Genomic DNA, 22,701 nt, shown 5'->3' on the forward strand with positions numbered 1-22,701 from the left:
CACTCCTTAGCCAAGAAACCCAAGCATGCCTGGCATCAGGCACTTATGCAGTACAGCATGATCTGCAACAGCGAACACCTGTTTAAGATCTCATCAGTTATGCTGTCCTTTCCAGGCATCCTAAAAATCTCACTCACAACTGGTTTTATTTACCTCTTGTCCCAGATGCCTGCTGTCCATTAGGGCAGCCAAAACAGCTGTAAATGGCAATTGATACAGTCCTGTATGTCATTCCCAAGAAGCACATCTGGAGAATGCACTATAGGCAGACACTGTTAGTTGACCTCCTGTATCTCTATAATACGTCCATAAGAACCCCTTTTTTATTTACCTTGTGCCATGACCATTGGTGCTTTTTGTTTGTTTGTTTTGCACAGTGTTTTAAATATGGTGTTATCTCCACTAACCTATATATATATATATATATATATATATATATATATATATATATATATATATATATATATATATATATATATATATATACAGTGGAACCTTGATACTCACGACCATGACACTCTCTACCTCGATAACCTTGTAATTTTTTTGTTACTGGCAAGGGGTCACAGAACGTAAAACCTGCGAGTATCGAGGTTGCACTGTATATACAATCTAAATTAACCAGTTTGCTTTTAAGGTAAACAAACTTAGTCTTCGTTGTCCATGTTTTTATCTTTAGCTTGGCCACCCAGCATATAGCGTACATACAGAGCTCCTATTGATGTATTCTTGCTGTTTTGCTCTACAGAAATTACAGAAATTTGAGCATGGACATGAAAGTTAACTTTTTGGTGAATTGGTGGTCCATCTTGCATTAGTCAACACAGACTGCAAGCAAAACAAGTGCCCTCAGTGTTTATTAGGACCACCATACACAAACACCTGGTTGTTTCAGTAGTTGCTTTAACTTTGTGTGCTCATCAGTGTATGTATCTTTGATGTAATTACATCAGTGGTGCGCCAAATGATTTTACAGTGCCATATTTAGCAACAGAGAAACATGGTGAGATACTATACCTGATTTTTTTTTTTGCCAGCTTTGTGGTCATTGAAGACAGATATGATTGAGCAGATATTTTGAGTTCTACCACTGCTCTGATTCAGCCAAGTATATAAAGATGTAGGCAGAAAATAAAAAAATAAGTGTCTGTGCTTTCATTTTATGACAGCTTGAAAGGCTATGGAAACTTCACATGCTTTAGACCATAGCTGACATGTTAATGGTCATTTTGGGGATGTTTCCTGTTGCAAGTCCACTTCCCTCCACCTTCTTTCTCTTTCCCTCTCTGTGTTACTGAATTGCAAACAATCTCAAATTTAAAGTAAAAAATATCAGTTACTGTAAAAATATTCTTAGGAGCACAAGATCACTATCAGTGAACAGACTAAAATCAGTTAAGCATGTAAAGATCCATTTCCTTACAAAAATATAATAAACTTTATTGCACTGCAAGTGTATATGAAGTATAGAGTGTGGATTGCATTGTTAAAGAATACTTAAAGTTTACAACCTCATTTTGCTATTATTGCACTACCTTTATACTTTTTGAGACTAAATTTGTATTGGAATATTTGTTTAAGAAAAACCTAGGATATAATTTTTTTATATATGTTAGTATATTTATTAAATAAAAATTATGCTACTATAAATATTCTGTAGTATAAGTATATACATTTTAAATAACATCTTTTTGTAGTGGCAAACTATGCTACTAATGCTAACTGTGATGAAATGAAGACTGTTTTGGTGATCTTGGTAACAGTGAAAACAAACAGGGACCATGTTTCAGCACTTTAGTATTTGCCAAAGCAGTGGGGCTGAAAATCTTTTATGCGAACAGCTACTGGGAAAGTGTAACTGAGCGTACAAGCCAGAGGGACTGGAAGCAAGAGGCAGTGACCTCCATCCCATTAAAGAGCCTATCATACAGTAAGCACACATATGGTGACCAATACATATCTTTTGCTGTAATAAAGAATTTCAGTATCATTGGGGAGCTGTCTAGACAGAATGCAGTCAGTTTGGACTTAGCTGGTATGCCTATGTATAATGGTTTTTGTTCTTATTACTGTGCACTTTTAAGTCCCTTTATAATCAGTATTTTTGTTTAACAAAACACATTGTTAAATGACACAAGACTTGACAGACCATTGCTAATAGACATAATATTGAAGGAAGCATCAGAAGCACACTCCAAACCTGGAAAGCAGCCTGCTAGCAACAAGTCACGGCCCCATTACTGTGAATGTGGGTGTCACAAGTCGTTGTGTATGGAGTCTGGGTATGACAAAACTTAGCATGTTAATGGACTGGTGAAGAAGTGTGTTTTCTGTTTGTATATGAAGGCATATAGACATAATAGAAATGTGTATTCAACTACATTGGTGCCAGTATAGAAAAAGCCTTGAGGCATGACCTCTACTTTAGAGACATTGTGGGTTAAGTGAAACCATGATTTGTGGCTCAAAGAAAACATGGTACAGAGAAGGGATATTTGAAAAGGTATGTAGTGTTTTTTACATTTTGTAGGCCATCATCAGTGTTTAAATCTGATGTGGGCAGCTTCAGAGAGCCAGTGGAGGGAACACAGCATTAGGGTGATGTGGGAGTATTTTGGAATATTGAAAACAAGCTGCACATCTGTGTTTTGAATCCATTCCAGTGGGTTGGTGCCACACTTAAAAAGAGTTGTCAGAAGCAAATTGCAGTACTCCAATCTCAAGATTACAAGGGAAGGAACAAATGCCTGAGTGTCTTTAGTGGTGTGAAATGGCCAGATCCTTTTGATAGAGAGTTATGCAGGAGTCTTGGCTTAGTGGTTAAGAGTTGGTCTACTGATTGGAAGGTTGTGAGTTCGAATATCAAACCACCATACTGCCACATTTGGGTTCTTGAGTAAAAACCTTAAGTGTTCAATTGTATTGTAAAATGTTAAGCAATGTAAAATGTTGAACCTGTACATTCATGTTTGCAACATACAATATAATGGCTAAAAGTTTGTGAACTCCTGACCACTACACCCATATGTTGGTCTTCCCCAAACTGTTGCCACAAAGCTGCTTGCAGCACACAATAGGCTTTCAGCAGACAATAAGATTGTTTTGGATGTCTTTGGATATAGTAAGTAAGTGGTTCAGCCCAAACCTGTTTACACCTTTCCAGAAGAGTATTGGTTAATATAACAGGAAAGAGGGATTACATTTGGAATGGGATTTTTAACATGTACCTGGGTATGTAATGGTCAGCTGTCCACAAACTTAACAATATTGTGTTCCATGTTTTACAAACATATGACAGGATGCATGTGTCACATAGTTGTAACTTCCTCAGTCCCACCATACTATTTAGCCTAATAATCACTTGTCTGTAACATACAAGTACTGTCTTGTACAATTACATATATCAACATGTAACTATCAGGTTTTTCACCCTATAGTTTACTATTTCTTTTTATTCCTTCCACACTATGAGGCACATTGATGCCAAACTTGCCGTTTCCGTAGCAGTTTTTTGTAACAGAGTTGGGTTGCTAGACCAACACCCACACTCCTCCTTTTGTTGCCAGGCTTGGGACCGTTGTGGCGCAATACTTCATCCCATTCCCACAACTAAACACCCGTGAGGGGTTATGGGCCTTGCTCAAGAGCCCAAGAGTGGCAGCCTGGTATGGTCTGGTTGTTGCCAGGCTTGGGACCGTTGTGGCGCAATACTTCATCCCATTCCCACAACTAAACACCCGTGAGGGGTTATGGGCCTTGCTCAAGAGCCCAAGAGTGGCAGCCTGGTATGGTCTGGACTCAAACCCACAACCTTCGGATCCAAAGTCCAATGCCTTAACCACCTCCCCAGTTTAATAGTTCACGGGGCTGGAGGATAGAGGAAGAACCATAGGGGGCAGTGCAAGGTCTCTAGAGATGCGAGCAGGTCAAAACGCTTCAGAGCCAGAAGTACTGCCAGCATTTCTAGACAATTGATGTGCCATAGTAGATGGGGACTCTCCCATAGACCTTGCACGAAGTGGCCACTCATGACCGCTCCCCACCCCTTGAGTGTGAGATGTGAGGGTCACACATTATTCTTTTTTGACGGACCCCAACCTTTTTTGCACTATGGACCAGATTAATGTCAGACAATATTTTCACGGACCGGCCTAAGGTGTGGCAGATAAATACAACAAAATTAAATGATACAACCAGCATAAAAATTTATATTTTCTAAATATAATAATAAAAAAACGTGAATCCACTGTGTTGTTTTTTTGTTCATTTTGCTAGCTTAGGGGTTTTAATTTAGCGGTAATGTATTATGTGTTACTGGCCGGAGCAGCCCCTTTAAGAAGGTAGCAGATGTAGGTAAGACATGTGACCGAGTCAAGCATCTTGACATGCATCATGAGTGAGTCATAGACAGATGTGGCGGAGAGAATCCAGTAACTTGATCAGAAACATGAGGCCAAGTACAATGACATTGGACGCTGCTGCCATGAAACCAAGCAGTCTCTAAAACTGCCTGACAGTGAGTGACTGCTCTTTTCTGACCTTCCTAACGCCGTAAGGATGGACGCAATGTGGGCAGAGGAAAGCTGTGTGCGCATAGTCATCAAATCCCATATAATGCCGAAATAGGTGGTTCTCTGTAATGGAGAAAGCACACTTCTCTCGGCATTCAGCCGAAACCCCAGTTCCTTCATGTGAGCGAGATCGACATCTCGATGCTGGACTGATAACTGAACTGATCAAGCTAATATCAACCAATCGTTGATATACAGTGAGGAAAATAAGTATTTGAACACCCTGCTATTTTGCAAGTTCTCCCACTTAGAAATCATGGAGGGGTCTGAAATTGTCATCGTAGGTGCATGTCCACTGTGAGAGACATAATCTAAAAAAAAAAACACAGAAATCACAATGTATGATTTTTTAACTATTTATTTGTATGATACAGCTGCAAATAAGTATTTGAACACCTGAGCAAGTCAATGTTAATATTTGTTACAGTAGCCTTTGTTTGCAATTACAGAGGTCAAACGTTTCCTGTAGGTTTTCACCAGGTTTGCACACACTGCAGGAGGGATTTTGGCCCACTCCTCCACACAGATCTTCTCTAGATCAGTCAGGTTTCTGGCCTGTCGCTGAGAAACACAGAGTTTGAGCTCCTCCAAAGATTCTCTATTGGATTTAGGTCTGGAGACTGGCTAGGCCATGCCAGAACCTTGATATGCTTCTTACAGAGCCACTCCTTGGTTATCCTGGCTGTGTGCTTCGGGTCATTGTCATTTTGGAAGACCCAGCCTCGACCCATCTTCAATGCTCTAACTGAGGGAAGGAGGTTGTTCCCCAAAATCTCGCAATACATGGCCCCGGTCATTTTCTCCTTAATACAGTGCAGTCGCCCTGTCCCATGTGCAGAAAAACACCCCAAAGCATGATGCTACCACCCCATGCTTCACAGTAGGGATGGTGTTCTTGGATGGTACTCATCATTCTTCTTCCTCCAAACACGCTTTAGTGGAATTATGACCCAAAAGTTCTATTTTGGTCTCATCTGACCACATGACTTTCTCCCATGACTCCTCTGGATCATCCAAATGGTCATTGGCAAACTTAAGACGTGCCTGGACATGTGCTGGTTTAAGCAGGGGAACCTTCCGTGCCATGCATGATTTCAAACCATGACGCCTTAGTGTATTACCAACAGTAACCTTGGAAACGGTGGTCCCAGCTCTTTTCAGGTCATTGACCAGCTCCTCCTGTAGTTCTGGGCTGATTTCTCACCTTCCTTAGGATCATTGAGACCCCACGAGGTGAGATCTTGCATGGAGCCCCAGTCCGAGGGAGATTGACAGTCATGTTTAGCTTATTCCATTTTCTAATGATTGCTCCAACAGTGGACCTTTTTCACCAAGCTGCTTGGCAATTTCCCGTAGCCCTTTCCAGCCTTGTGGAGGTGTACAATTTTGTCTCTAGTGTCTTTGGACAGCTCTTTGGTCTTGGCCATGTTAGTAGTTGGATTCTTATTGATTGTATGGGGTGGACAGGTGTCTTTATGCAGCTAACGACCTCAAACAGGTGCATCTAATTTAGGATAATAAATGTAGTGGAGGTGGACATTTTAAAGGCAGACTAACAGGTCTTTCAGGGTCAGAATTCTAGCTGATAGACAGGTGTTCAAATACTTATTTGCAGCTGTATCATACAAATAAATAGTTTAAAAATCATATATTGTGATTTCTTGATTTTTTTTTAGATTACGTCTCTCACAGTGGACATGCACCTACAATGACAATTTCAGACCTCTCCATGATTTCTAAGTGGGAGAACTTGCAAAATAGCAGGGTGTTCAAATACTTATTTTCCTCACTGTAGTTGAGGATGCGGATGTCCTAAAATCTCAGGGGATCCTTAGCCCCATCGACACATTTCGTGAAAGCGCGGGGTGATAAGGCAAGGCCAAACGGAAGGACTAGATATTGGTACGCTTTGACCCTAAAAGCAAACCTTAGGTATTTCCTGTGAGAAGGGAGGATTGGTACAAGAAAGTTCGCATCCTTTAAATCTACCGTGACAAACCAATCCTCAGATCTGATCTGAGACACAACCTGCTTGAGGGTCAGCATTCTGAACTAGAGCCTCACCAGAGAACGGTTCAGCTGACAGATCTAGGATAGTCCGCAACCCACCGTCCTTTTTTGGCAACTATAAAGTACCGGCTGTAGAACCCGGACTCTCTGTCTGACCACCACGTTGGCCTCCTTCCTCAGGAGAGTGTCAAATTCTTGTTCCATGACTAGAGCCTGCTCGCTTCCCACCAAGATGGGGCAGATCCTGTTGAACCGGGGCGGATAAGACCAGAACTGAATCGTATAGCCTCGCTCTACAGTGCAGGACCTATCGAGATACGTCTGGCAGGTGCTCTCTTAAATGTATTAGTCTCTCGGGACTGACCTCCTGCACTGACCCAGTTCTAGTGACGAGACCTCCTGGTCCACAAGGACACCGGGCAGAAACCAAGGAGGGAGTTTACTGGAGCTGGCTGTGCCCTAAAACACATTTGTGGCAGGTTTAATGAGCCAGGTCCCTGAGGGGGCCAGAGAGATACGGGCACCAAGCAAGGCGGTGCTACACGCCATGGTCAGGGTGGCCATAGACCAGCCAATGGCCTTAGTAGTTTGCCTTATAACAGAGCTTTTGGATCTGACCTCCCATGATGTCTCCCACATCCAGCTCCCGCAGCAGGTGGCTTGGTATGCTTGTAACACCGCCATGGTGTACAGACATTCAGCAGCCTGACCTGCTGAAGCATAAACCTTTCCCACCAGCGCTGATGTAGTACGCAGAGGCTTGGTGGGTATTGTCAGGGTGTTAAGGGAGGATGCTGCCCCTGGGGAGAGATAGCCTGCTAGCATCTCTTCAACCTGTTGCATGAGTCCATAGGCTGAGAAGTGCAGGGAAAAAAATGGCAGTTCCCGACGTGGAGGCTTTATGCTCATCGGCTGGCTAAGCTATTTTCTAGGTCATGTGTCACAACCTCCAGGAGCTCCTCGCTTCCGGGTTCGCAAGGAACTGCCCCCCTCCTCGGAGGAAGAGAGGTGGAGCTGCATGCTCTCGTGGCAGGGGGAAGAAATCGGCAAAAGGCATGCTTCTGACACCTACGAACAGAAGCTGGACCAAGCAGATGAGGCAGGAAAAAGGGGCAAGCCTGTCTCCAAAACCTCTGCGAGGTATATTTGCGAACCCCAGGAACCCAATCGCCACTCTGCCTTAGCGAGAGGGGGACCAGAACCACAAGAAGCGGGGGCACCCTTATTGAAGAGTGCCCACCGGTAGCAGAGCAAGTGCATGGGCATGCGAGCGCAGTGCTGGCAATTGGCTCCCTCGAGAGATTGTCTCCCAAACAAGCCTTCGTCTCCTTTTTTTTTTTTTGACAGACAGAAAGGCAAACTACATTTTTACACAGAGCACTTCGTGAACAAACAGAAGCTGGCACCGGCTTCACTCCATGTGCGTTTTATACTTCCTGGTCGTGCCGTCCCTCCAGTGAGAGCCTGCCTCCAATTCTGACTGATTACACACATTATTCAGACCGTGGACAACGCGGCCGCGTTCCCAAAGTGTTCCAATGCAGCTCAAGTTCCTGAAAGGGAACCATTAGTACGTGGACAATTAAAAAAATTTGTAATCCAGAACCACCCACAACGCCTGTGAACCAATGCCACAATGCAACAACATTTATATAATTAAACAATGAATTTAACGTCTAATTAAGCTGTTGTGGGAACACCCAGTACTAAATGTTTTTGTATTGACATGCTGACACAGAAAATGCCACATTTGTGATGTGCAAAATTATATTTTGGTTATCTATAAAATCTGATATTAAAATCGGTCCTGGTGCTTAAAGTCAGAAATCTAAAGCCCACATGGGTAGATAAGATAGAAGTGAAAATTTATTTAATTCCTAAAAAAAACAGCTGCTGCTTTCATGCAATCAACTTTCTTGTAAAAATCAACTCACATTAGGCAATAACGCAAGCACCTATTACCTACAATTAACTTTTTTTAAAGTTTTGGAATTAAAACAGAATATTTGGTAGTGGCTCCCTGTTAAATTAGCTGTCTCCTCTTTCTTATGTTTTAATGACTAATTATAAGCTTTTATTCACTCCTGTAGCATCCACCTAAAGCTTGCATGGGTTTGCTTGTTGAGATGTGCGGTTTCAGTGAAAGGGCTTGGCTGCCAGATTGGATTCGTGTCTGTGTCAAAGAAAACACTGGCTTCTGGGAGGTCTTTTAGCACTTTTACTACTAGCCCATGAAACGAAAGGTATAAAGAGAGAAATGTGTAAAGATTTATAAAAAGAGACATGCAGATATATGTTAAAAATATTTCAAGCTAGGCTTCGAATTCTGCTTGCCCAGAATATTAGTTTTCAGCATCTGGATTTCTTTCTTCTTCTCACTGCAATTATGTTCAACAGCAAAAGATGTGTGTCAAGCTCTAACTGTATAAAGACATCCAAAGCATAAATCAAATACAAGTGGCAGGCCAATTTTAGGAGAAAGCCGCTACGGACGTGGATATAAACATTTACCACACAGTTCTAGTAAAAACATGGGACTATTTCAAGAAATCATATTCTTTAAATATAATTATACTAAGCAGCTTCACCAGTAAAGCAATGCAGCAACACAATTTTAAATTAAAGCATAGCCCCTCAACCATGTTCACCCTTATAGCCAACATAGCTGATCAAATGTGGCACCTAAAACAAGCTACATAAATGCTTTTGCTATCATAATCTTCTTTTCATCCATGATGAAGTATGACAGATGACCAGAGAAGAAAGACATAAGAAGGAAGAATCAAATCCATGTAGTCCCACTTTCCTGTAATTAAAATGCTTGTATGGAGAACGCTTATCAAAATGGAAGCGTACCATACTGGCTCTGCAAGGGATGAGCAGAAGGCTTATTTATGATAAAATATATCATTATGAAGTGTAGCCAACTTACTTTGTTTGCTTGAGATGGTGTAAGCACACTATATTTGATGTGACCACTGTTTCATGCAAAAGAACATCTTGCAGCACTAACCAAAGAGCTTCTGCGGATGCACTCTGCCTCAAATCTGTTTCAGGTAATCCCAGACAGACTTTATGAGGTTGAGAGTAGAATTTTGTGGGGTGAAAACTATTAATTCCAGGCCTTCGTGTTGCTCTCTACGCTGAAGATAGTTCCTTATGGCATTGGCTGTATGTTTGTGGTTATTGTCCTGCTGCAGAATAAATGTGTGGTAATTCTCTGATGGTATTGCATGATAAATAAGCATTTGCCAGTAATTCTCAGCATTAAGGACACCATTAATCCTTACCAAATCTCAAACTTTGTTTGCAAAAATGCATCCCTAACTTGCAGGAAACCTGCAGAGATCATTATTGTACTGCTCTTTAACCCTTTTGGCAAACAACTTGTTTTTTGCTGAAGCCAAAGATTTCAGATTTCCGATATTTTGATCTGCTGCTTTTTTTCTGCACCACAATTTCTATGTTTTCATGCATAGTTAATTCACCTAGCCTTGTTTTTATGTTGGAGGTATGGGTTTTTGGCTGCAATTCTTTCATGAAGACCACTTTTGGCCAGACTTCTCCAAACAGGTGTACCTGGTCACTGGTTTCCACCAGTTCTTTGCTGATGGCACTGCTGAACATCTACCAATGTCAAAGGGAAGTCTTTCATCTGCTACGTTAAGTTGTCCTGGCCAACCACTGCTTCTACACAACTTTTTGCTTCATTTAATGACAGTGTTTCACCCTAGATATGATAATGATAATTATTAGCACCTTTTTATTATATTGTAGGGCTGGGCGATATGGCCTAAAAAAAAAAAAACTTTTTCACAAAAAATCCGATTTGCGATTTAAATCGATTTTTTTTCCCCTGCTTAAAATCAATCTGCATATGACAAAAAAATTTCAAAAAAAGTTTTAACTTTATTAAATAAAGTTTATTTACCCTTCTGGGATTATAACCCACTTTGGGTTAAAGTGCAATCAGAAACAAGCCAAAAATACAAGATGGCAGGCCCTGCCTTTGTAAATTGTGAAAATAGAACATAACATAACATAAAATGAGCAAACCTACAAAGAAAAATGTTTTATGAGTGTTTAAATGTGGAACATGATTGAAAATGCACCTGAGGTTTTGAGTGATTTTGCCTTTACTTTTCTTAAAAACTCCACAGAAAAATGACTGTTTATGAGTGTTTGAATATGGTGATTTAAATGATCAGATTTTTCTGTTTCTTAACGGAAACGCCATTCTGAAGCGTCTTTACATGTATTTTGGTCGCTTCCACCACCCGTACCGTAAGTGTACGATTGGACGCGCAACACTAAACAAAGTGCGGCTGCTTAACCGTGTATTTTCAAGATGCGGCTGTCTTAACTTTTCTTGGGCACGAGTTCTTCTTCTCGCTCGCTGCCATGTTGTTTGTGTATCTCTATGGCAAACGCGCGGGGGAGGGGGGCGGGGCTGAGTTCGTTCGAAACTATAGGAGCCCAGAGGGGAGCGTTGGCGGACATTAAAGAGAAAACCGATTTTTATTAAAACAGATCGATGTAAACTACACATTCGAGTTAATCGATGAAATCGTTTTTTTGCCCAGCCCTAGTATATTGGTTAATTATACACCTGACTCTGATCCTACAAAATCCCTGCAAGTGCACAAAGTATACAAATTCAAAAATTAGGAGCTTAAGTGTAACTTAGCTAAATAATGATTTGATTTGAATTTCTCTTTTGTTCTTTAACTTTCCATTTTGTTAAATGATAAACACACAAAGCATTCTCATTTGAAAGCATTTTTTAACAATTGCCTACAATGTTTGCACAGTATAGAATACATTTCTAAGAAATACTTTTACTTTCAAGTTCATACGTATTTTAAAAAGAAAGACAAGGAAAGGTATGCTGTCAGGAAGATGAAACGTGTTTGCCTTGCACTGCATCGCCCACTTTTTTAATGTTGGCCCTGCTGTTCTGGCATTTGTTCCCAATAATAAATGCCTAAGGACATATTTGTTATGTTGGTGCCCAGGCAATTAAATTAGTGTGTGTCTGTGGTTTTATGTGAAATTAGCATGCCAAGGTGTTTCTGCTCTCTGAGAGAATGTGTATGAGTGTGTAACATGCTTCGATTTGCTCTTCTGTTAAATGTCTATTTGACTTACCATTAAAAGAAAATGGAAAATGGCATATGTGCAGGGACAGCTGGTGTTAGAAGACTAGCAAGGCTAAGCTGTCAGGGCCTTCTCTGCTGGCCTAAACACTCTCAGAATCACATCACTGACTTACATTTAAATTGTTTTTTCAATGTATACTCCATGAATATGTATAAAATTATTCCCAATAGTCTATTCTCTTCATTACATAGCGTTTCTCTCACTTGCTCTGCTTTCTGTAAAGTCTGTTTAGGATGGAATTTTTATCCAATCATATTTCAGTCAGAATCTGCCATGAGGCCTTCAACAAGTCTGGGTGCCTCTACACAGCAAACAACAAATCTAAAACATACTCTCAAGATTTTTTAATAGCAATAACAGTCAGCAATAATAAGTTATAATTCATGGATATGTATATGGATCCTTAATAAGTAGTTATAAACAGGTACGTATACATTATCCAAGTGTTGTGTGTATACTAATGCACACCAAATTAATAGAAGGTATATATTCTAATGTATATGCCAGATCTGAACAACAAATTCCTCACAGGGTTTTTGCCCTTCTGCTCTGCTTACCTGAGCCCTTGTTGAGGCCCAGCTGAAGTGATAAATTATGCACCATTTCACAGAAATTGTTGAAAAGGTTGGTGAACACCCTTGACTTACCTTGAGAAATATGCTCTTCTTTCTACATGAAAAATGTTTTGTTTAATGTTTAAGGGTTAATATGGGCCCTTCTGCTGCCTCAAAATACACTTTTTGCTTCACTCACATAATTTAAAAGTTTTTTTCAGCCCAAGCCTCTGAGGGAGTCACCCATCTTTTTTCTGGCTCCCCATATAAGCATTAAGCTGGGTGAATGCCATGCAATCAGTTCTGCATGATACACCCTTATTTCTAGACTTGGGTGTCCACCAAATGTGTCACTTGGGAAATGCCACCCAGTCCAACCAAACCTCTTTAACTGATTATCTAATTACATTTTCCTCTGCATAAGCATTCCTGGCATTAGGCAGCCAGGCTTAAGCTACTCAAAGCAATGCTCTGTCCTTGACAGTAGAAAACTCAGATTCAGAATGTAATGGGATCTCAGAAACTATATTGCTGCATAATTTTTAACACTCTCTTTTAGTGTTTTGCATTTACAAATTGGCAATATAAAATGCTTTTAAATTCCAAAACACTAATACAAAAAACAGCCAACCATCTGTCATGCGTCAGGCATAGCTGCCCCAGGAAAACAAATGGCTTTTTTTTTGTTGCCTTAAGTGGGTGTGCTCAAGGATGTAAACCAGGCAGATAATCAGAATTATGTCAGCCCAGTGCATCCTCTTATTCCTCCTAAATAGTGAGGACACAATCCTCTGACAGAGTGTGTTGTGGCTTGGCGATGCAGTTGCTTTGTTTATATGTTCAAATATTTGTGTGTACGTTTGGAAATCATTGTATTTTATGTACAGTATAAACAGATCTCTAAACCATAGAAAAACTAAACTAAACTTTTGCCTTCAATGCGAACCTTCTGTGTCTAATTTGTGTCAGTGTCATATTAATATCGATTCTGGCCTTATCAAACTTAGCAAGCTACTTTTTAATTTCTTCATGTGTTTTTTGAATTCACACATGACTGGATACAACTTTTCCTACTCTACTGAGGCTATGTGCTGAGGCTATGAGTCTGTGAACATGAGCTAACTCACTTTTTAATCATAATGTGTCAATACATGTAATTTCATCAGGAGCTTTCGATTTCATTGCAGCCAAACCGGATCCTTCCAGCCTGTTTGCATAGTTACAGCCACTCAACACCTTTAGCATACTTTGACTCTGTTTGTAGCCTGGGAATGCAGGATCGGGTTTGGACTGCAAGATTTCACACAAGCAGGGACTTAATGGGAATTACGTTCTCGTTCCCGCTTATCTATCCCTGGAGAACGATTAAAGGTCAACCCAGAGCCTTGTATTTCATACTCTGCTCCATGTGGAGGCCTTTTAGACAAGTTCACTCCTTATATTATATGGCTGCTCTAATGAATGTGGACGTAGGTCATTCAACAGTCTAGGAGTTTAGGAAAGGTCCAAGAAGTGGCGTGCAATTACGCATTAAAACCAAATACCATGATCATCTCTGTGCAGGGAAATGTATAATGACAGGACATGGTTTTCTTTTTAAACAGAAAGGACTGGGAGGTCCTTACTAACATTTAATTTGATATGACATGATGTTGAAATGTTTATGTTGATGTAATTAACATGTATAGCTAACAAGAGGCCTATAGACAGTTAAGTGCTAGTATTTAGATAATCATCATTACCACATTAAAACCTGACCCTTTTGGCTTTATTTTCTTACCCTGTATGTTCTATTTTGGCCAAAATAATCTATTTTAATAATCTAAAAGTGGTGTGATACCATTAAGTGTTTTTTTTTTTCAGCATTTGGACTCTAAATTCCCCAATAAACATGTTACATATTCTTTTTATATATACAAATGGCTCTCATATGTTAATTTCAGCAAATATTGCTTATAATTATATTAAAAACACAATTGTATTCTGTAAACTGTTAACATAATTTAAGAAGCGATTAGATAAACAATTTTTTTTACATCTAAAAATAATGCTATATGAAGGCCCACCATGCACTTCCTCATGACCTAGGACCTGTAGATTTGGCTGTGTTAACCCTGGCGATTTATTCTCTGACCTCTGACATCAAGGTCAGAGAATAAATCGCCAGGGTTAACACAGCCAAATCTACATAGTATCTACATGCAGGCAAGCAGTTCTGAAACGCGAAGAAAACTAGAAATGTAATTTGAGCATGCTGGCACAAACTAGGCTCTCCATCAAAAATCATCAGAAATACAAGATGAATCAAAATACATTTTTAAGAAAATATTGTTTATGCATTTCTCATTATTTCATTTGGTAATACAGATTTTCAGTAGTCACCTGCACATATGCTTTGCATTAATTTAAGCAGAGTCATGTATAAAGATAAACATATGTATTTAGAATGTTGTTTAAAAACAAATTCATTTTAACAATAAATTCTGACGTAAATATTACTTACGAATATTTAAAAAACAGAATCAGAAATAAGCAATGTACATAAAAAGTACACAATGGTTCTGGGAGTTTAACCACATCAAGTTGTCAGATTGTCATTCAGTTATGTACCTTAGAGCACATTTAACAACTGCAGTACAACAAATGGGAACCAAAATTGTTACTGTAATCAATGTGGAGATGAATTAATTCATTTCTTCATTGCAAAAATGCATTTGCTATTATATCTATTATTATTTTTGATGTCTCACTCATTTTACATATATAAATATTTTGGAAGCATTTGTGTTCACATGATAAGTTCATCATCAGTGTCTGAGAACTGTTAAAACAACATGAAGTGCATGGATACATTTCTATTTTTAACACAGAGTTGACATGTCATTGTTTTTTCTTGCTCAGGGAACACTGCACAGTGTTATAGCAGAACAAACAGTATTGTTTATATCCAGTGATTAAAACCCTTCCTCTTGTACCACTTCACTCAGTTGAGAATTTCTGACAAAAGGTCCCTTCAAGTTTAAATGGAACATGATATCATTCCAAAGGTTCCCTCCAGGCATTAACCATCCTCTGTAACGTGTGTGTAAGCTGTTGCGAGTTCAGTGCGACCCACATAGCAGTACTTTAGATTTTGCATAAAGCCATATCCTGTTGTTATTCTGTATGGATGACAAATATTGAGCTTTTAATGGTCTTTACAGCAAATGATTAATCAGAAAATAAGCACGAATTAAAGAAATGCGCTTCTGAGACCTCCTCTGCCATCATTTGACTAGTTACTTTAGCTGCATTTAACCGGGGAAAGCTTAAAACGGAAAACATTTTCTTGATGGTTACAATGATTGAGGTGAAATGAACACAAAATATATCATTCTTGCTGAAGCAGCCCGTCAACGAACAGATAATAAAATCCTGAATGGAACTAGAACTGATAGAGAAGGGAGGGATCTACACTATTTGTTTAATTCATGCTCATTTCCTGAAAAATGATTTGTTGTGAAGACCATTAAAAGCTTAATATTTTGCCATTTTTTCCAGTGTGGCATTTAAACGCGCAGCCATGAACCCAATAAATCTTGTTTAGATGTTTAGAAATTCCAGCTGTGCAGCATTTCTGAAAGGTACAATGAAAAACATGTAACAGGATAATAAATAACCAAGAAGCAAGTGATAGTACACAAATCTATAACTTTCATTTTTTCTGTATTTAATGTTTGCATTGCATTACAAGATAGAAATACAAAAATATTTGTATCAAGTCGCCATAAGCAATGGATTATTAACAAAAAAAGCACATGCCTTTTAACATCCAGAGAAAATCTAAAACCCAGAAAAACTCACTATAAATGATAAAACTAGTATCTACCTGATTAGGCCGAGGATTTGTCTTTCTCAAAGACATCAACCAGTTCTCTTGACTTAACTCTGTGAGCATGCTTGTGTAGGTTCCTTTGCTGAGACTGGTACTCCAGGCCAACGAAACTCTCCGTTGTGTTTGCATTTAAATCTTTGTGATTCTCCCTCACTCCTGCTGAAATGCAGTCTGCATCCATCATTTTCTTCCTTCATTTAAGTGAAGTCTTCCACTCTTAAAATCCAAACGTCTCGTGCACGATCCCTTGTGCTGTTCTAACTAAGCACTTTAAAAATATCATTGTAACCCTGGAGGTACGGACCAACCCTTTCAATTATTGTTGCCAACTTCCTTGTTGCTATAATAAGAATGATAGAACAAAATGCACCGCTGCATTCACTATGCATGACGTTAGAAATGTTTAACATTTCTAACTCTCAGTGTCTCTTTGTTTTTAGTTTCTTTAGCTAGAACTTTAGCTCTTTCTTTAACTGTGTAAACAGTGTATACCTCTTTCAAAATGATAAAAGGGTCATAACTGCTTTTAGTCTATTGCCAGATTTCTACTGAAAACCTACCAACATTTTTCTATCACTCAAAATGTATTCTTTTTTTGTTCTGGTTTGTTTGTTTGTTTTTACAGTTATGCCTATATGGATTTATAGATTTAAATAGACAATATACCCAGACACTTTGGATTTAGTGAATTGGCATGTAATATATTAATATATTCGCTAAAAGAATACTTTTAGTGAATGTTGATATTTACTTTCATTTTATTTAGAGATGAACCATGTTTGTAAAATGGCACAGGCTATTCACATGAGAAGTGATATATGAATGAACCACTGCAGTAATGAAATTAATTGGCACAAAAGCATAACCAGTGGTATATAACTACCTCCCAGGAAATAACTGAATAAATGGTCTTTTTTTAATGATTTTAATTACTCAAAAACTATTCTGTAATTTTCATTATCTTACAAAAGAAGTCATGGCTCTTCCTCTGTGCTTTGACATCATTTGACGTCATTTGCGCGACTGTATTTAAGGCCCAAACCTTTGTAATTCTGTTGCCAACATTCTTGTATTCATATACTGTCCAAAAATCTTAAGCAGTTGTGAAAAATTTCTTTCAAAAATAAGTATCAAGTCTGTTTACTTTATGAGTTCTTTCGAAAAATTATTATCTGTTCATTTACTTTCATTTTGTTAATTAATAAAAAATAACTATAAACACATTTTTTAAATCATTCTTACTGACCATAATGATCATACACATATACAACTGGAATTCCAAAAATATAGAAACACTGTAAAATAAAAATTATTTAGCAAATCTAATAAACCAATATTTTATTCACAATAAAACATGCAAAATGGTTAAAATGAGGAAATGTACCATTTTAAGGAAACAAAATTGGTCATTTTTTATTTAATGGCTGCAACAGGTCTCATAAATTTCAGTACAGGGCAACAAAAGTCTGGAAAAAGTAAGTGTTATTAAAATTAAACAAGTAGGTTAATTGACTACAGATCAGTAAGGGTATAAATAGTGTATGTTGGAGAGGCAGAGTATCTCCAATCTGTGAAAGTGTCTACAAATTGTGGAGCAATTTCAGAATATTGCTCCTCAGCATAAAATTACAAAACTTTTATATATTTCATCATTTACAATACATAATATCATCAAAAGTTTCAAAGAATCTGGAGATTCTGTGTGAAAATGTGTGAAAAGTGTGAAAATCAATATTAGATGCCTGTAATCTTCAGGCCTCTTATGAAACTGTATTAAACCAGTCATGATTCTGTAATGGAATTCACTGCATGGGCTCATGAACACCTCCAGAAATCAAGTCAAGTTAAGTCAAGAAGCTTTTATTGTCATTTTAGCCATATATATCTTACACAGTACACAGTGAAATAAGACAACATTTCTACAAACCCTGGTGCTACATAAAACAACATAGAGCTGCAAAACAAAACACAAGACTAAGGGCTAAAGTGTCCTCACTACAAAAGTGCATTGTGTGCAACCGAGTGCAAACAGTGCAGTCAGACAACACGAGACAGTGTTGGACAGATACACAAAACACAAAATAGTGCCACCAGTAAACCTATTGTATAATCTTGTACAGTACCATTTGCAAAAGAGAACTGTATACAAGAGTGTATTTGTAAACATAAATACAATGTTGTGCAAAAATAGCAAGAGAAATCATTCTGTGAACACAGTTTGCCATGTTATCCACAAATGCAGGTTAAATCTCTGTCATTCAAAGAAGAAGGCATGTGTGATCATGATCCAAAAATATGCCATCCTTTTTGGGTTAAAGCTTATATAAAAAGAACTGAGACAAAGAGGAAAAGTGCTGTGGTCAGACATAACTACATTTTCATTGGTTTTTGGAAACCATGTGCACCACGTCCTCTGGACTTAAGTGAAAAGGGACCACCTGGCTTGTTATCAGCACTCACTTCAAAAAGCCACGTCTCTGATGATACGGAAGTCCATTAGTGCCTGTGGAATTTGGAAAGGCTCCAACAGTGCTGAACAGTATATACAGGTTTTAGAGCAACAAATGCTTCCATCCAGAAAATGCCTTTTTCTGAGGAGGCCTTGCATATTTGGGCAAGACAATGCTAGCTGCATACTGCATCTATTACAGTTGTATGACTTCACAGTAGAAGAGTCTGGGTGCTGAACTGGTCTGCCTGCAGTCTAGACCTTTCACCAATGAAAAACATTTGCCGCATCATGAAACAAAACATGCCACAAAGGACACCCTGTACGTTAGACTCCTGTACCAGACACATATAGGATAATGTTCCTCTCCCAAAACTTAAGCAACTGGTCTTCTCAGTTCCCAGATGTATATGGAGAGTGATGCTACACAGTGGTAAGCATGGCCCTGTCCGAATTTTTAAAAACCCATTGCATCCATAGCCTAAATGATTACTTTATATGATTATTCAGATTCCTGTACACACAAAAGGTCTTCATGTACCAGAGGTGGGAAGTTTTGAAATACAAATACAGTGGAACCCGGTTATGTCGCCGGCCTAGAGGACGCCAAAAAGCGTCGAGATAATCGATGATCGAGATAAACGAAAACCAATATGGCGGCAATATATTAAACGTGCTTGAAATGTCTTTATGTACATGATGTGCGTTATTAAATGAGAATGTGCATGCACGTGTTTTTGGAGGTTTTTTTTACACAACAGCGTTGCCGCGATTTGTTTGATTGGTCATGCGGATCGAGATAACCTGTAATGCGGATAAGGAGGAGGAAGCCAAAGTAAACGCAAACAATTATTGAGAATACTCAGGAGATAATCCACCAATACTTGTAGCGAAGCAGTAATATCCAGTGGTGCGCTCCGGGAGCGCGGTCTACGAAGTTCTGTGAAAGCAGAGACAGTTCGTGTAGAGAATCCACTGATCCGCGCTACGGAAAGCGCAGCGCTGGGCAGCAATGGATAAACATGGTGCAGACAGTGTGAACATGGAAAACAGCAGGATCGGGGTAATCCGGGGTGCCGTTGAGAGAATGCGGAGTCCGAGAAGAAGGGTACGTAGCGGGATACGTATACGCGATCACACAGACCGACATGAACCAACACATACGATCACGCATAAACAATAACGGACCGCGAGTGTGTGGAGATGAGGGGCTTAAATAGGAGATGGGATGAGTGAGTGAATGAGAGTCAGGTGTGTGTGATCAGCATGACTGCGACGAGCTCCGTGTGGGCGGGGCACGCACAGAAAAGAAACAGGGTGCTTCGGGTAATCCCGCCGCCGAAGGGGGCATGGCAGGGGGATTCCTGACATAACCGACCTTAAGTGGCAAATTTGCCCCCCTTGTGCTCGAGATATTAGGGTTCGGCGACATAAAAAATTGACATAACTGATAAAAAATGCTAAGACAAAGCGAGAATTTGGCGGTTCCACTCCAAAAACGTCGACTTAATAGGGTTGGCGAGTTAACCGAGGTCAAGATAAGTGGGTTCAACTGTACTTTGTTACTGTGTTTAAGTAGATTTTTTTAAGTATCAGTATTTTACTTCACTATATATTTTTTGGACAACTTTTTACATTTACTCATTAAATTTTTACACAAATATCTGTGCTTTCCACTTCTTAATTTTTTTTTTAAAACACGCTTGTTACTTTATTTTTTATCTTATTGTTCAAATGTTAATATTTTTTATTGTATATTAGTTTTTAGCCCAATCACCTGTTTCTTGCACCTGACTCTCACACACCACAGACGTAGACTAGTTTATGAAGCTCACAATGAGAAGACTGAAGTCAACAAGAATTCTGGGGTTAATGTGGATGAGACAGAGGGAGTCAGCGATGTAAACATGACTAAGAACAGAAACATTCCTGATCATCATCATCTTTTCTCTGCTTGTGTTCTATATGGTGATTGTTCATGGATACATTCATTAGATAACACATCAATTGTGAAAATTAACGCGTTAATACCGTGTTAACGCAAATTCATTTTAACGGTATTAGTTTTATTAACGTGCTTTGACCATTTTTATTAAAAATATGAATACATATAAAAGAGGCGAAATTAAAAACTTCAACTTTTGTTTTTCTGATGCGCCAATCTCAAATCAGCACCAAAATCCGCCATGATGCACAAAATTAACCCTCTGGGGGTCGTTTTTGTGGCATTTTTTCCTCATAACGCCTAAACGAACTAAAATTACTTTCACTTTTTTAAACGTACAGGTAAGAGCAGTACATTATTCGAATCTGTAAAGGGTCTACTTTTATTTATATACACGCATAGACACACAAATAAAAAATAATAACCAAATCCGTATGAAAGTTAGAGGACGTACAATTTATCAGGTGTCACCCAATTAACGTCCGTGTGGAAACATAGCAAAGGTTCCATTTGGTGTCCTGATGATTTATGTAATTTAAAACACCATAATTACTTGAAAACATTTACAAGAATATTTTGTCTTCATGCTCTATATTGGGTTTGGTTTCACTAATAATAAACATACATTTGCATAAAACATTCATACTGTCCATTCCCATGTTGATTAGAGTATTCATACTTGGAAAGTATTTATTTAAGGCACATTAAGAACAGATAAAACTGTACATTTAAGTTTCGTTTAATGTTGAGTTAACTCATGACAAGCATGCCATTATTCGCGATTAAATATTTGTAATCAATTGACAGCCCTAGTATTAATATGACGTAAAAGTTCAGTTAACATCATCATGCTAAAACAGGTAGTAGTAAAGGATACTTTTACTTAAGTACATATCAGAGCCCAAACTTTTTTTACTTTAACTTGAGTAAAAAAGTAAAGTCAGTACTTCAACTTTTACCTGCGTATTTTAAAACATGAGTATCTGTACTTCTACTTAAGTGAAGCATGTGTGTACTTTTGCCACCTCTGTCATGTACCAATAGAATTAAATTAATTGTACCCTACCACTGTTTGAATGTATTTAATTTTGGAAGAGACAAATTAGGGAATGTAAAAATCTTTCAGGATGGCAGTACTAAATCCATTTAAGTGATGTTAAACTATACTTTTGTTCTGAAGTTAATCCTAAGATTATTAGCGTATACTATGTACCAGCATTAAACAGCAGTTTCATTTTATTGACATCTAAATCAACTACTACACCTGTCAACAGTAAGGGCTGCAGGGGAACAGCCTGACACTTTAAGGTTTGCATGACAGAGTTGATTTATAGTTCAAAGGCCTTTCAGGAATCTTAACTGTTAAACAGCAGAAGATAAATGGACTGTGATGTAGTCAAAGGCCGGAAAGCAATGAACATCTAAATCACGGCTTCCAGTTGCCACCTCTCTCTTGAGGCTTTGTCAATATCATGCTGCTTCATATTTCCATAAGAGGCAAAGTACTCAACTCTGTCACGGCTAAATTTTTCCGACTCGCATGGCGCAAAGTATCCTCAAATCTCACGCAGCAGTGTTTTACATAACTTTGTCATAAGAAAGAGATGTCTGAGCTATAACAGGAATGGGAAGAAAAAGATCAATTATTCTTAACACGGACGGTTAGTCTAGAGAGGGAGACAAATGTCTTATTTTAAGACCTTTAGAAATAGCAGAGCATAATGGAGGATTGAAGAGTTCAGCATTAGTTTTTTGTCCAAGATTGTGACAGTTCCTTCCTTCTTTTTTTTCGTCCTTCCTCTCAACATCATCCAGGTTTATTACATGAATGTACATAACTGCTGTCTACTCCTCATTTAGCAAAACAAAAAAATTGCATTGGAAATATCATGAAAAGTCCAAACAGCGCAAACAAAGTCAGGAATCAAAGAATTAACTTATGGATACAACGTCTTACCGATACACAGTGCATGAAATGCAATTTGTAACCAGGGGTACTTTAACAGGCAAAAAGTGTAATGTGTAAAACCAGCCAGGACACATGTCTTTATCAGTGCTTTGATCTCTGGTGTTGACCTCTTTTTTTGGTTGCAGGTAAATATTGTGGGTAGACTTTTGTGCTGTTGCCCTGTTTTTCT

At 38.6% G+C, this 22,701-nt stretch overlaps 1 protein-coding gene and 1 long non-coding RNA gene across 5 annotated transcripts in view; one reads left to right on the forward strand and one right to left on the reverse strand.

Moving 5' to 3' along the window:
* The window catches only part of LOC124386991 (ADAMTS-like protein 1), a 112,081-nt gene that overhangs the window by 19,337 nt on the left and 70,043 nt on the right, over window positions 1-22,701 (forward strand). The window lies entirely within an intron of this gene.
* On the reverse strand, window positions 14,606-16,471 carry LOC124386993. Its single transcript, XR_006926066.1, has 2 exons — window positions 16,164-16,471; window positions 14,606-15,911 (listed from the first exon to the last, which is right to left on the reverse strand). It is a non-coding gene; the product is annotated as an uncharacterized LOC124386993 (long non-coding RNA).

The sequence above is a fragment of the Silurus meridionalis genome, chromosome 6, assembly GCF_014805685.1.
Source record: "Silurus meridionalis isolate SWU-2019-XX chromosome 6, ASM1480568v1, whole genome shotgun sequence".
In the NCBI taxonomy this organism is placed as follows: domain Eukaryota; kingdom Metazoa; phylum Chordata; class Actinopteri; order Siluriformes; family Siluridae; genus Silurus; species Silurus meridionalis.